Source organism: Taudactylus pleione, unplaced genomic scaffold (genome assembly GCF_031769625.1).
Source record: "Taudactylus pleione unplaced genomic scaffold, aTauple2 ptg000019l, whole genome shotgun sequence".
Classification (NCBI taxonomy): domain Eukaryota; kingdom Metazoa; phylum Chordata; class Amphibia; order Anura; family Myobatrachidae; genus Taudactylus; species Taudactylus pleione.
The window spans coordinates 9,248,632-9,263,546 of record NW_028284421.1 but is presented as its reverse complement, the minus strand read 5'-3'; the positions used below and the strand labels follow the sequence as shown (position 1 = coordinate 9,263,546).

General features: G+C 41.7%; 1 protein-coding gene across 7 annotated transcripts in view; it reads right to left on the bottom strand.

The window, feature by feature from the left end:
- LOC148540320 (bone morphogenetic protein 7-like) overlaps positions 1 to 14,634 on the bottom strand; it is a 217,603-nt gene extending 202,969 nt beyond the window's left edge. For all 7 annotated transcript variants that reach the window (XM_088443291.1, XM_088443284.1, XM_088443318.1 and 4 more), the window contains exon 1: positions 14,526 to 14,634. The gene's annotated coding sequence lies outside the window, so the exon portion shown is untranslated. The remainder of the gene's footprint in view (positions 1 to 14,525) is intronic.
- Positions 14,635 to 14,915: the final 281 nt, after the last annotated feature.

Here is a 14,915-nt window from a genome sequence, read left to right as displayed (position 1 = left end):
CTAGTCTCCAACAAAAATAAAAAAATATTTTCTGTGTTTGTGTGCGCCTTAGCTGCACGTATATATCAATATAACATAAATGGGAGAACCAAACTTTCTCCGATAAAAATAAAATAGGGAAAAATCAAGAACCATTTCCTCCTAGTGCTGTTGCTGCTGCTGGGAGTTGTTCATCATCCCAGAGAGGAAGTAGGAACACCACTACTTTTACTAAACAATTGACCCTCCAACAGTCCTTAGCGAGGAGGATGAAGTACGACAGCAGTCATCCTGATGCAAAACGTATAACTGAGGCCTTGACTGCTATGTTGGTGTTAGATGTGCATCCGGTATCCGCCATTAGTGCAGTGGGATTTAGACAATTGATGGAGGTAGTGTGTCCCCGGTTCCAAATCCCGTCTAGATTCCACCTGCATCCTCAAAGCAGCAGCGACAAGCGTGCATCTGTCTGTTAAAGGGTGGTGTAACCCCCAAAGTGTGCTCCAACCAAAATAAAATAATCTTCTTTTTTTCTGTGTTTGTGTGTGAAATGTAAGCACAGTAGCTGCACCTGCATCCTCAAAGCAGCAGCGACAAGCGTGCGTCTGTCTGTTAAAGGGTGGTGTAACCCTCAAAGTGCGCTCCACAAAAAATTAAAAAATTCTTCTTTTTTTCTGTCTTTGTGAATTATGTGCACTGTAGCTGCACGTGCATCAACAAAGGAGCAGCGCCAAGCATGCGCCTGTGTCCCATAAGTCTGCTAAAGGGTGGTGTAACCCCCAAAGTGCTCCAAAAAATAAAAAATAATTTTTTTTCTGTGTTTGTGACTTATGTGCGATGTAGCCACACGTGCATCAACACAGTAGCAGCGCCAAGCGTGCGCCTGTGTCATAAGTCAAGGGCCGGTTTGGACATCTGGTCCGGACTGAAGGACGTGCCAACAATTTCTGACAAGTCTACTGTCACTGCATATGATACTGTCCTCAAAGCAGCAGCGACAAGCGTGCGTCTGTCTGTTAAAGGGTGGTGACACCCTCAAAGTGCGCTCCACAAACAATAAAATAATTCTTCTTTTTTATTCTGTCTTTGTGAATTGTGTGGGCTGTAGCCGCACCTGCATCCTCAAAGCAGCAGCGACAAGCATGCGTCTGTCTGTTAAAGGATTACATCTGTGACAGCATCCAAGTAGGCATGTCAGACAGTCAATACATGTACTGGCAGGAAAAAGAGGCAATTTGGAGGCCCCTGTACAAACTGGCTCTATTTTACCTGAGTTGCCCCCCCTCCAGTGTGTACTCCGAAAGAGCGTTTAGTGCAGCCGGGAACCTTGTCAGCGAAAGGCGTAGGAGGTTGCTTCCACAAAATGTGGAGAAGATGATGTTCATAAAAATGAATTATCAACTCTTCCAGGGAGACCAGCCTCCATAACGTACAGAGGGACCTGTGGTGGTGGATTCCAGCGGGGACGAATTAATACTCGGAGGATGAGGATGTACACAACACTGAAGAGGGTGAGGAATCGGTGAATGAGGAGGATGAGGACGACATCTTGCCTCCGTAGAGCCAGTTTGTGCAGGGACAGATTCATTTCCAGCTTGTTTTGTGGGGGCCCAAACGAACCAATCATTTCAGTCACAGTCGTGTGGCAGACCCTGGCGCTGAAATTATTGGTTTGTTAAAGTGTGCAATATCTGTGGGCACTTGTCACAGTATTTACCGTGATAAGTGTGCAGAGGGGATTCGCAGAGACAGAGCTTTATCGCAATTTTTAGTAAATCCCTGTGATATTGTCTGAATTCGCAATAGTCGGTAATATCACACTACAATCTGCATTCAAAATGCGGATTGTAGTAAATAAAGCCCTTAGGGCTCTATTTACTACAATCCGCATTTGTAATGCAGATTGTAGTGTAATATTACTGACTGAATTTGCATTGCGAATTCAAGCAATAGCACAGGGATTTACTACAAATCCCTTTCAAGGACAGAGCTTGTGATAAAGCTCTGTCCCTTTGAATCCCCTCTGCACACTTATCATGGTATTTTTGAAAAAAATACAGTGACAAGTGCCGATGCATGCGCCAACCGACTGTCGCTAAGCCCCGCCTCTGGCGCTAAGCCCCACCCCTGGTGATCACGGACACCCCCGCAACCCCCCTCCCTTAATTACACTTACCTGCAATCATCGGTGCTCCGGTGATGTCCTCTGTGGCTCCGGTCAGCTGACATCCCATACTGCACTGGGGCTCAGTCAGGTGATGACCAGGCACCAATACAGGCTGGGAGACCAGCTGACCAGAGGGAGGACATTACCCAGAGCTCCGATTACCGGTCCCTGGACTCAGGTAAGTTTTTTTTTTTAGCAGTGATTAGCGTGTGGTCTGTTTAGACCACACAGCTGATCACTGGGGCCGGCTCCGGGCTCTGCTCTGCCTGTTAGAGCAGAGCAGGAGTCCGGTAACTGGGGGAGACCCTGGATAATGCCACCTCCATGTGGCATTATCACAGGGCTTTCCCCGATATTTTTTCACAAGTTTTAGTAACTTTGGCCAGATCACATTTCCCATGACAATTATGGGAAATGCGATCGGTTTACTAAAAATAAGTGATAATTAGGGCTTGGAGTAGAAGTTTACAAATTCTACTCTAATTCCTCTGTAGTAACTTTAGGTGATACTAAAATAATGTGAAAAGGGTGTGAAAACACCCTTTTTCACTTTATTTTAGTAAAAATAATGTTAATAAAAATAGAGCCCTTTGTGAGAAGGGCTTGCATCGTCATGAGGCAGAAAATTATGCCTCATGACAGCAGTAGCAGAACCACCACTCATAAATAAAGGCCAAGGCCTGATCCTTTCTTTGCCATTGCAAGTGAAGAATGGCCAGTTGCTAATTTTATGTTTTTCTATAATAAACTCTTTATTAGAGGGGGTGTTTTTTACTTTACCACTGTAAAATATTTTTTTTTGTTTTCAGATGTTCTGATTTTTTAGTAGATGATGTTGAAGTACTAGTATCAGATTTGTTATGACTGGTGGCAGCAGCTGCAGTGATAGTATTTGGTTGCTGCTCCTGCTCTCCTCTCAACTGATTGTTATCCATATCGACAAATACAGACTTAGTACAAACAATAGAAAATATATATATTTTTTTACTTTTTTGTAATTCACAGCTCATCTCACACTGTGTGGAGACAGCGCTTTTATATGTACGTGAACATATATACTGGGGGACAGCACGCAGATGTAGCACAAACAATAGAAATGTTTTAAACTTTTTTTTTTTTTATTTGCAGCTCAGCTTACAATGTGTGCAGTCACAGCGCTTATATGTACGTGAACAAATACATTGGGAACAGCGCACAGGTTGTATTGAAAAAGTATTTATTTTTTTCACAAATGACAACTGTGGAGTCACACTGCTTATATTGCAGTAGGGTATGGCTTGCAGAGACACAGTGCTAGTAAGAGTGGATGGACACCGCACAGCAACCACTGGACCCAGGGAGTGGATGAGCACAGCACAGTAACCAGTGGACACAGGGAGTGGATGGGCACAGCACAGCAACCAGTGGACACAGGGAGTGGATGGGCACAGCACAGCAACCAGTGGACACAGGGAGTGGAGGGGCACAGTAGCAGCCACTGGACACAGGGTCTTGAGTGGAAACAGCACAGCAGTCTGAAGGTGAAGAGACTGGACACATTAGCACAGCACAGTCTGAAGTCAGTGTGAAATGGTGCCCGAATTGCCTTGAGAGGAACTTATATAGAATCCAAAACCTGCGAGAATCAGACATTGGGATGATGATGTTTTGTGTCGAATTGGAATTAGAGTAAGTTGGTAAAACCTGAGCTGATGCTCAGATTCACTCGGAACCATGAAGTTCGGGTGGGCTTGGTTTTCAGAAAACCAAGCCAGCACATTTCTAGATAGAAGTGAACATGGAATAGCAATATTAGGAGAGTCGATTTTATTGCACTGGCGGGCACCCCGATTGATTTTATATAATGTATACTGTAGAGATGAGTGGATCCGGTTCTCCAAGAACCAGATCCACCCGAACTTCATGTTCCGACGCGAGATCCAACTCAAGTTTTACCGCTTGACTCGGATCTGAAAATGAAGCAAAATGTTTCATCCTCATACTGTCAGATTCTTGTGGGTTTTAATTATATAAAGATCCCCGCCATCGGCACCATTTTCACTCTGGCTGTGGAGAGAGAAGCTAGCAGACATGTAGTCAGTCACTGAGTGTTTTGTTGTCCTGTCAATAAGGCTATGGCTCCATAAAGGGGTGCTGTGTTGTCCAGGGGGGAGGGGGTGCTCTATCAATTAGGGGTGTTCTGCCCCAGTGGGGAAAAAAAAACCACTTTTTATTTGTTTGTGTGTGTGCGCGCGTTAGCAACTTAGCTGCGCTATTATTGTCCACATATTTGTGACTCCGCAGGTGGTATGTTTGCACTCGGCAGGGGTGCTGTGTTGTTATAATTAGCCTGTGGGAAGGGAGGGTAGAAGATAGTGTTACTCACCACTGGAACTGCTGGATGACAGACAGAAGTCACCATCACCTGACCGCTGGACCCAGAGGACACCGCCAGAGCTGCTAGAGATCCAGTACCATGCAAGTAGCAGCTGCACCAGATAAATGTCAACGCAGTGAATGTCAACATGCCGAGAATGCCAAAATCATCTTGTCGACATGATGAATATTGACAAAATATACCTAACCCCTCACTAGATCAATAAATATCTGCATGATGAAGGAGATCCATCCCGGTCGATTTCTTTGCCATTGTCCCAAAGCATAACATTCAACTGTTCTTCAGAAATATTTGTTGATAGTGAAGCGCACTACCTTCACAGACTCCATGCTTAAAAGTAGAGATGTGTGCCGACCCTCGTGTTTTGGGTTTGGATCTGGGTCTCCCACGGTTTTGGATCTGGATTGGTTTTATTAAAACCTCACCTCCGTGTTTTGTTTTTGGGTTTTGGTTTTAGATATGGATTTTTTCATAAAAAAAAAAAAAAACACATGTAAAAATCACATAAAATTAGCCCGTTTTTGTTCCTACAGAATTATTAACCTCAATAACATTTATTTCCAGTCATTTCCAATTTTGGCCACCTCACAATATTATTTTTTTCATCTAGTTAAGGCCAAACATTGCATCCAGCTAGCTGGCTGACTAAACTAAGCGACACAGCGGGCGGCACTAACATGTGGCAGTTCAGCTTCCAATTTCCAACACGGATACAGTGTTATATACAGTGTGGGTTGGATACACCAATAGTGCACTTACTGTGACAGCAGTGTCGGCAGTGCAGGGGTTGCTGAATGTGTCCTCAGTACATGGAATGGGAGTGTGGGAGTGCTGCCAGTGTCCTCAGTGCAGGGTATCGGTGGTGTCGGCAGAGCGGGGGAGCCAGCGGTGTTAGCAGGGGGCTGCCGGCGGTGTCAGCAGTGGGGGTGCCAACAGCTGGTGTATCGGCAGCGCGGGGGGGTTTTGTCTAGGAATGATGATGTTTGTCCATGCAAGATGACGTTTTGCCTCTTTCTGAGTTCCGTTTTATTGGAGGGAAAAATCCGAACTCAGCGTGCAAACTCGAACCTATCCGAGCCTGCACATCCCTAATTCAAACATACTGGTAAGCAACTGGGCTGCCTGTAGGAATAAGACATTCCACTGCTGTGTACAAAATTATGCCATAACACCACACTTGTACACATATTTCTAACAATATTAAGGACAAGAATATTTGTGCAAAATACAAATGGGCTACAGTCAGTTAAAAGTTATCAATCACAGTATAGCAGAAGGAGGATATATAGGAGAGGATGGAATATGGCAGTAGACAACCACAAAGATCATCAGATATATTTAAACAGGTTATGAAACACACTGTCATGCCACATGAATTGTAATTCATGGCGGATTATGCTGATGGGAAGATTAATGTATTATTAACTATTCATAAAAGTATAGCTGGCTGTGGAATGGGTATGATATACCGCCGGCCGCATCAGCGGCAGCCCGACAGGAGCAGAGTGCGACGCAGCGGAAGCCTGACAGCGCTGGAAATCCCGATCGTGGAGAGGTAAGTATCCACTAACCTAACCCCCCTAACCCTCCTTAGGGGTGCCTAACCCCAACTTCCCCACCAAGTGCCTAACCCTAACCACCCCCTTCCCCGCTGCCTAAACCTAAGTCCCCCGGGGGGGTGCCTAACCCCAAGTCCCCCCCGGGAGCCCTAAACCTAACCCTCCCCCCCGCGGCTGTCCGCACGCGGCGCCCGGCATCACTACGATCATGATGCCGGTCTCCCGGCGTCGGGGAAATGCGGGCGTCTACATCTAGATGCCTGGCATTTCACCCTTGCCGGGATAAGATAGTCAGGAAGCCAGCTGCCGGTATATAGGCAGTCGGCTTCCCGATTGCTTCCCCTGGCTGTATATGAAAAAGTCCTAAACAAAACAGAAATGCTATATTTTCGCTTTGTGCTGAAGTAGAGGTGCAGCAAATCCCCCAAATATATTCACATTATAATGAAGAGTACTAGGGATCAGCAGGATCATAAATCCTTAGCAAGTGCTTGATTGACAGCATGGAGCAGGTAGTTACGGAGTTAACTCCTATACTTTATTGTCCAATAGGATGGGTATGGGTGGGACTAGTCATCCATTTTCGATCTATAAGGCAGGGCTCTGCCTCTTCTTAGTTTGGTTTTCCTCCCTCATTCATTTTCTTTATTTTGTTATCCTTTTTTGTAGCAGGTTAAAAAAAAAAAGTCAGTTCAGTGGAATGTTTAGACAGATAGATTAAATTCTTTCCAGCCCCTATCGCGCCCGACGGAGCTATTCAATTCTTGCTTCTGTCGGGCACGATGAGCTGCCAGCGCTACATTTCAGCTCTCAGCCCCTGGGGGATGAGAGCCGAAATATGCGAAAAGTGACATGTTTGGGCGCCCAAACATCACTTTTCGCGATCGCGCCCAGCACTTTGGTCGGGTTTAGCTGCTTTATGCGACTAAACCTGACCTCCATGGGCGCGATCAGCACGAAAATCTTGGACAATTGCATAGCGGCCCGTGATTTCCTGTCACTTTAGACGGGAGATGCGGGCCGCGAAAACAATTGAATTCCGCCCATAGATAGATAGGAGTGTAAGTGTGCGCTTTTTGACAATACATCATTTGGGCTGATTGTACCCTACTGGGTTCAGCAGCATTGACTGTCTGGCAATGCTTACTGTCGGTATAAATAGGGGAGTTGGGGCCCAGTAAAACTATGCATGCTTAGAAGGGCAATTGGTCCCTGCGGTAGATTGGCCACTGCTCAACTGTTAATCGTTCTTATTGCCATCACAATTCTGAAGGTTTAAGTATTTAAAGGTGTTTTTCTTTTTGATGTTGCAATAAAAGGAATTATCATGTTTTTAAATGCCACTCAGTTGTCGTGTCAATTTTCTTTTCTTTATAAGAGTTACAAAAGGTATTTATGTTAATATCCTGTAAAAATACGAAATCTGCCGATCGGGAGTATATAAATAACTTCTGTTTAAACAAGCCACTCACTTTATAAAATAGCTATAATCAAAAGGGAAAATTGCTAATTAGTAACCATACAGTATATCACAGAAGTATTTTAAGGATGGCTGGATAATTGGTAATGCAATTTTAAAGAAAAAACACATTACTAGTGGTTGATTTGGTACATAAAATTGCCCATTTGAATAAGTCACTAGTGTAATTTCACCTTTTTGATAAACTACCACAAATATCTATTGAGAAATCCATCACTTTAGCAATAAAATAAAGTACATAATTTGCAATTAGGAACTATTGTAAGTGGCTATGCTATATGCATCCAGATAATATTCACAATTTGGAGAAATTGTAGGCATCTTAGGTTACTACACAAAGATAACATGCTCAGTACTACAAGATGTCACCCTTCACATCAATGGTTGGCTGCCAATAGATATGTATAAGAAAAGTTTCACAGTTGATCAATCATAAAATGGCAGGTGTGCGCTAAAGTTTGATTTTTTTTTTTTTAATTACAGTTGAGACATCAGGGATAAAAACAGTACAAGTAGAATCGGCTATGTTCTTACAAAGGAGCAGTTCTTACAAAGAGTAAAGAGTTACCTTGGAAAGATCTGCTGGAATCCTAACTATGTATAACATGACATTCCTACAGAGAGAAAGAGACTTGTACAGCCAGATTGCATTGGGGCTGTTAGAAATCTGAAGGCACGGAAATGATATCAGTGTGACAAAACTCATTTGCCAGGAACAGACACTGCTGTCTGGAGTTTTCTTTTATTATTTAATATACCTGTACAAACATTACATATCTGTAACAGGAGGAAAGAAATTTTTTTTTGAAGACTATAAATAATTAGCATGCGGTTAAGATTACAACATAAAAAAAGCAGTTGTGGTATGTTAGGTCGATAGTTCTCATGTCGACATGCTTAAGGTGGACATGAGAATGTCAAATTGCAGCATGCCAACAGTGACCTCCTGACTACTCTTCGACCATCACCTTGGGCACAGATCTCTGATTCTCCAGCATTTTGGTATTAATCCTACCCCTTACCCTCCCCCTACTGCGCAATGTCAAACAATCGCTCGATCTACATAAAAAAAAAAAAAGCCATTTTGTGCATCTCTGAATGAGGCCTCAAATAAGGGCAAATTGCTCTATTCAATCAGGTTTAAGTATGTAAGTGTTTGACATAAAACATACACGAATGAGTGGAAACAGATAAATCACATCTTTTAAAAACACCAATATTTGCAGATAGATTAAAGTGTCGTGCTTTATGCCCTTCGTCTATTTATTTATTTATTTTTTTAAATACCTGATCCTTCCACCATAGTGTAACTCTGGGAGCTCCGCATGAAAATATTGTGCCGAAGTACAGCATCAGCAGAAGCTGATGGACCAATAGTAAGTCACAAGCACAGAACTTGCGGCCCCGTCTAACATGTCTGGGAGAAGCCACGTCCATGTCGGACGAAGATATTTGACTGGTTAACACATTGAAATAGCATAATAGGCAGAGACACATAACTGGCAGCAGGAAAACTACTTAAGTATGTAGGTGCAAGGGATCAACTAAGATGACTGAGCAGCTCAGTAAAACGAACTTTAGAGGGGACCCTGCAGTACAGTAGTTCTCACACAGGGGCCCATATTGGAAAAAAGACGCTCCTGCCAGCTTCCATATGTTTTGTGTCTGATTACAGATAGTTCAAATGATATTTTATATTCCCTTTGATGCACTTTGGGATTAAACTTTAACAGTACCCAACAAGCCAAATACAATAAAATTATTTATATGAACATGTACAATAAATCATTTCTTTATTGCAGAATATATGGCATAATAAAAGTGGGGAACATCGACCCACTTGCGAGCGTACTGCCGCTCGCGAGTGGGTCTGAATGACCCCCAATATCTTTATCGTCCTTTTTATCTGGCCATGTGTATGCACCATAAGAATTACTTGCAACACAGTATAAATATGGAATGTCTGTGACCCATTCCTAAACACCATGTTATGATCTCATTGGATGTTTGCACCATTACAATAGGTTAAAAAAAAAATCAAGAACAAAATAATTATCCAGACATATTCTTTGATTCGCCACATATAGAATGACATAAACATGTAGATGCTCCAATTCTTATCATGAGAAATGCCAACACACCTTATAGTACATGTGAAATACATCTGTCATTCCGTATTGCTATCCAAGGTATAACATTCAATCTTTGCCTAGAAGCAATGCTGGAACACAATAAACCTTCTGACTTCTCGTACCAAGTGATGCATTCAGAATTGATGGCTCTGTCATTGCTTAGAATGATTTACATTGTACTATGCAGAGCACATCTTGCAAAATGTTATTCTCAGCTGCTACCTGTCACTATTTAACCAGATAAAATCTATGCCCTGTTGTGTCCTTCGCACTCAAGCATGATGCCGCCACATACTGTACTGTCAGACAGGGCTAGTTGTGTAGCACTTATTATCTGGGGGCTTGAGAAAGATTGTGCAATACAAGTGACATTTATTTAAACAGTGTCTGGGGAAATAAAAAATAAAAAACCCCACTATATTTAATTCAGGTAACTTTTTTGTAAAATAAATAAAAGTTTTATTTTAGGCTAAAATACATTTGTTCAATTGATGTTGGACTGTGCAGATTGCTTTTGTTAAAGTTGATCCCATATAAATTCCCCATTAGTGTAAAAAGCCTGTTGAGACTTTTTGGAGGCCAAGCAACAGGGGAATCACTTTTACCAGGCCTTAAGAAAATTTAGTGTCCAATTCATGTGCCACTGGACTAGTCAGATTGTTGGCTGCCTAGCAGCCACTGCAATAGTGTATTTTATTGTTCCCTGCACAGCGAGCATGATGATGTAGCACCATTGAATGGCAGAAGAGCCCCAACGAGGAGCAGGCAGCAGAATGTAGGTGTGGGCTGTAGAGTCAAGGGGAGGGGAGCTGGAGAGACACGGGGGGCAGGTGAGGCTGAGAGATCTTTTTTCTTACTTGGAGGGGTATTCAATATGAAACATTAACTTCACTGTCGAAGTTAACGTTTCATATCGGAGTTTTTACCTGCATGAAAATATCGGGCGCGCTCCCACTTATCCCCGTATTCAATATAAAATTACCGAAAACGGGAAACTCCGAAGTTGGATTTGCGTAAAGTTACGAATTTTTCCTTAAAAAAATTGTGAGACCCCCCTAAAGTTGTAAAAACATGGGGGATCACTATGGGTACCCCCGTTTTAGCCTTTAATTGAAAGTCGGGGATTTAAATAGCCGCAGCAGGTGTTTTTTTCCCGACATTGAAGAAGTGTTGCAGAAGAGCACTTAGGTTATTTTTTTCATTTTTTTAAGTGGTCCCATCAAATTTGGGGTACATGAAAATGGGTACTAGCATATTTTTAAGTCCCTAAAGTAAATTTTTAAAAATTCTGCATTTGTGCACCTGCCGCTATAAATCTATTCTAGAAAACACCTGCCGCATACTTGCAGAATAGCCCTGAACCTATTTCCCTATTGTTATACAATTTTTTTCACATTTTTTTTTTCACCCCAATTTTTAAATCAATTTTTTGGGGTGTCCCTATTTTTTTTAAAAACTTTTTTTGACAGTTCTTTTTTAAATGTCATTCCCAGGGGTGCAGGCTATTTTTTTTAAACCTGCACCCCTAAACCCCAATTCTGCACTTTTTTTTCGACACCTATTCAATGGTGAAAAGTTATCCCCGTTTTTTATCAAAGACTTTTCAAAACTGCGATAAGTCTTTGAAATTGAATACGGTGTAAAAGTAAAACCTGCGATAATGACGTCATACCTCCGATATTAACGCAAAAACAATGTTTTCGCTCCCATATTGAATACCCCTGATAGAGAGATAGAGGGTTCTAGGAGGGAAGTGATTCTCATAAGGGGCACCTAATGGGGTCTGATGACACCATAGCCAGATTATTCACAAGGCGGTGTAGGCAGACACCTAGGCCCTTTCTGACCCCTGCCACCGGCAGTACCATGAAACGAGCAGCTTGGACTGGTGAAGAGGTCACTGTGCCACCACTTGGATTGACAAAGTGATCTGCAGCTCATTATGCCAGGGCCAGGCTGCACAGGTAAGTCCTGTTCAAGTTCTTTGAATGGATCATCATAGTACAAGTCAATCTTTGGTGAGGACTGGTGTAATTTCTGACAGAAAAATATCAAAAAAGGACCTGCGTATTCCTGTCAGTTAGGTAGTGATGTGCAGGAGGGTGCAAGAAGAAATATTTTAGTTTGGCCATGTGTGTTTACACTTGTGGAGTGATACAGCTGTGGCTTTGTGATGAGGTTTTGGTCAAAGTAGGAAGTACATTGGGTGTGCGGTTGTTGGGACATAACACACGGTCATGTGATCTACCATGTTAAATCGTGTTGGTGGGATCAGTCTCAATATACCACACCATTTTATAAATATACTCTGTGTGTTTCATTTATTATATAAATCATACCTACACGGCACTCATCTATTTATATTCCAAATAGTAATTCATTTAAATTCAGGAAATGTTAGCTCCAAAATATAGCAATCATATGTCAAGCTGACCAACCAACACTCTCCCCTTCTGGTCAGTCCCTACACTGACACTCAAAAATATGAGCATTACTCTACCTCAATTGGCTCCAGCTTTCAGTCAAATTTAAAAATACAAATTATGCTTCTTCCTAGTGTATATTCTAGCACCCTGCACCTGTCAGAACCTGTGCAGTTCCTCTTTCCTGCCTGGGGTGCTGCTCTCCTCTGGTGTTTCTAGCACACTCAACTAACGCAACAAACTGCTGAGATACGGACCAGAATGTGCTAGAAGCACCAGAGCAGAGTGTGACACCCCGGGCAGGAGAGATAAACTGCACGGGTTGTGACAGGTGCTAGAATGAACACTACTTCTTCCATGGGTCTAGGTACTGGCTTAAAGAGACAAAACCACATTTAAGCATATCAGTTAAGGAGCACCTGGGGAATAAACTGACAATATTTGACTAACAAATGGGAAAGTGGGGTCCCATAGAAACTGTGACCACAAAAACTAATATATATATATATATATATATATATATATATATATATATATATATATATATATATATATATATATATATATATAGCCCAAATGATATCTTGCCTAGGGCCCCACGGGTCTTTAATCTGGCTCTGGATGACACACAAGGGGCAACAGGAAGAATGTGATGGCTCAAAAGGGAACCTAAAAGGTATATGAAAAAACAGTGGGCGTCCGGCACTGCATGGGCACCGGTGAGGGTTATCATGGGCTGGAGCTGTGGCCATGCCGTTAGTCAGGGCATGACTAACTAGGCAACACCACTATGGCCCTGCACACATGTCCAGGGAGTGTGCTATGCTTTTATGCTGTTCCCTCAGACTGTCCCCAAAGCTCCACAGAGCATGGGTTGTGGATTGTTCAATGGTGCCCATATGTAGTGGGAAAAAAACTAAATCAGCTCAGGTAGACTAGCTTTTAACACCACATCAGATGGCTTATGGTGATCCCCGACCCTGTATACACTTCATCGGCTGCTCACACTCACTCTAAAATCAAGCATTGGGAAACTCCCCTCTAGAAATTGTGTGTAAAGGCCCCCATACATCAGCAATTGATTGCTGCAATCGTGCAATCGATTGTGTATAAACAACTTTCCTTTTTTCAATCGATTGCAGAATTGCCACAATCGATTGAAAAAGGGAAAGATTTTTATACACAATCGATTGCAAATTGCACGATTGCTGCAATCAATTGCTGATGTATGGGGGCCTTAAGCCACAGGCATGGGTTCAATTGATTAATGATGCTCCACATCACAAATACCTAAAGTTACATTCTCTTATTTCAGCCAACAAAAATACTTTATCCATGTGTGCAGCAAGCATGTCAACCTGACCTATTGAAGCCAAGAAATAGTTATCTTCTCCTGAAGCCTCTTACATTTAATTGTTTAGCCTCAATTAAAATTATCTATAGTAATCTACATAGCAACAAAACACTCCACAGCACATGGAACAAACAGTAATAATGAATAAGTGAAAGCTCTCTATTACTCCCTGGAATAGTGCACTATGCAGAGTTATGTGTGTGTATGAGTAATTATGCCTCTTTTCAAAAGGTCTTTTGCACAAGACATAGGCTAGGGCAACTTTCCTGTAACATGACAGGAGTTGATTGGTTGGTACTTTCTCTCTCTGCAAGGCTAAGTAAATCCCTCCCTGAATGAGAAAGTCAATGGTAAATTCAGTACCAAGCACATCTCCTGGATGACCTGACTGACTGTCTGTATGAGATAACAGGTACACAGAACAAAATGTCTCAACATCAAGCTACAGCATGAACTTTAAAGTTTTCCATTCACTCTCATACTTAAGAGAACTAACACACACACACACACAAACATACACACACACACACACACACACACACACACACACACACACACACACACACACACTCTATAATTCACAGGTAATGGGAAACTTCTGATCTGCAATTAAAAAAAATAAAATAAAGCCTTAAGATTATAGAACTAAAATTACATAAATGATGTCTAAAACACAAAGGTTACCAAGCCAACTAAATAATCATAATTACCCTATACATAAAGATGTGTCTCCAAGGATACACAGACTACAGACTGACATTTAAACTGCATCACATTTTACACAGTCTTGTTGCATGTGTTTTCAATATGTTTCCATGATCAACTAAAGGATTTTGTGAGCTTATCATATATTTATTAAAATGGAGATAAATTGTAATATTAACTTCAGTCTAACACAGTAAAATATAAATATATTAGAAATTCAGACATTAATGTTAGCATTTTTAACCAGTTGATAAAATAAAATGTACATGAAGTTGTTTAAGCAAAATTAGCATAGTAAGTGGCTGATCTAACATATTTTCTTAAGTATGCAGTAAATCAGTACACTTACTTTTAGACAGCATAAATATAAGTGAATATGTATTTCCTAGGAGAATTCCAACAGAGCACACTACCTCCACCTCTAACAGACAGATATCACAAACTCCCATAAATCCACTTGCCACACAGGTGCATCAGGGTTTCAAATTAGGAGAATCAGAAGAAAAAGTATTTAACAGATAACAGGTATCAGCTACATAAAATCAAATGGTAACTTTGTCTTTTGTGCAGTGCAGTTTAAAAAATTAGGGGCATATGTATCAAAGCTTGATGTGAGATACAATTGTGAAATATATATATCACCAACCAATCAGCTCCAAACTATCAGTTCTTAAACACAGCCTGCAAAATGTAAGTTAGAAGCTGATTGGTTGGTGATATATATCTCACAATTTTATCT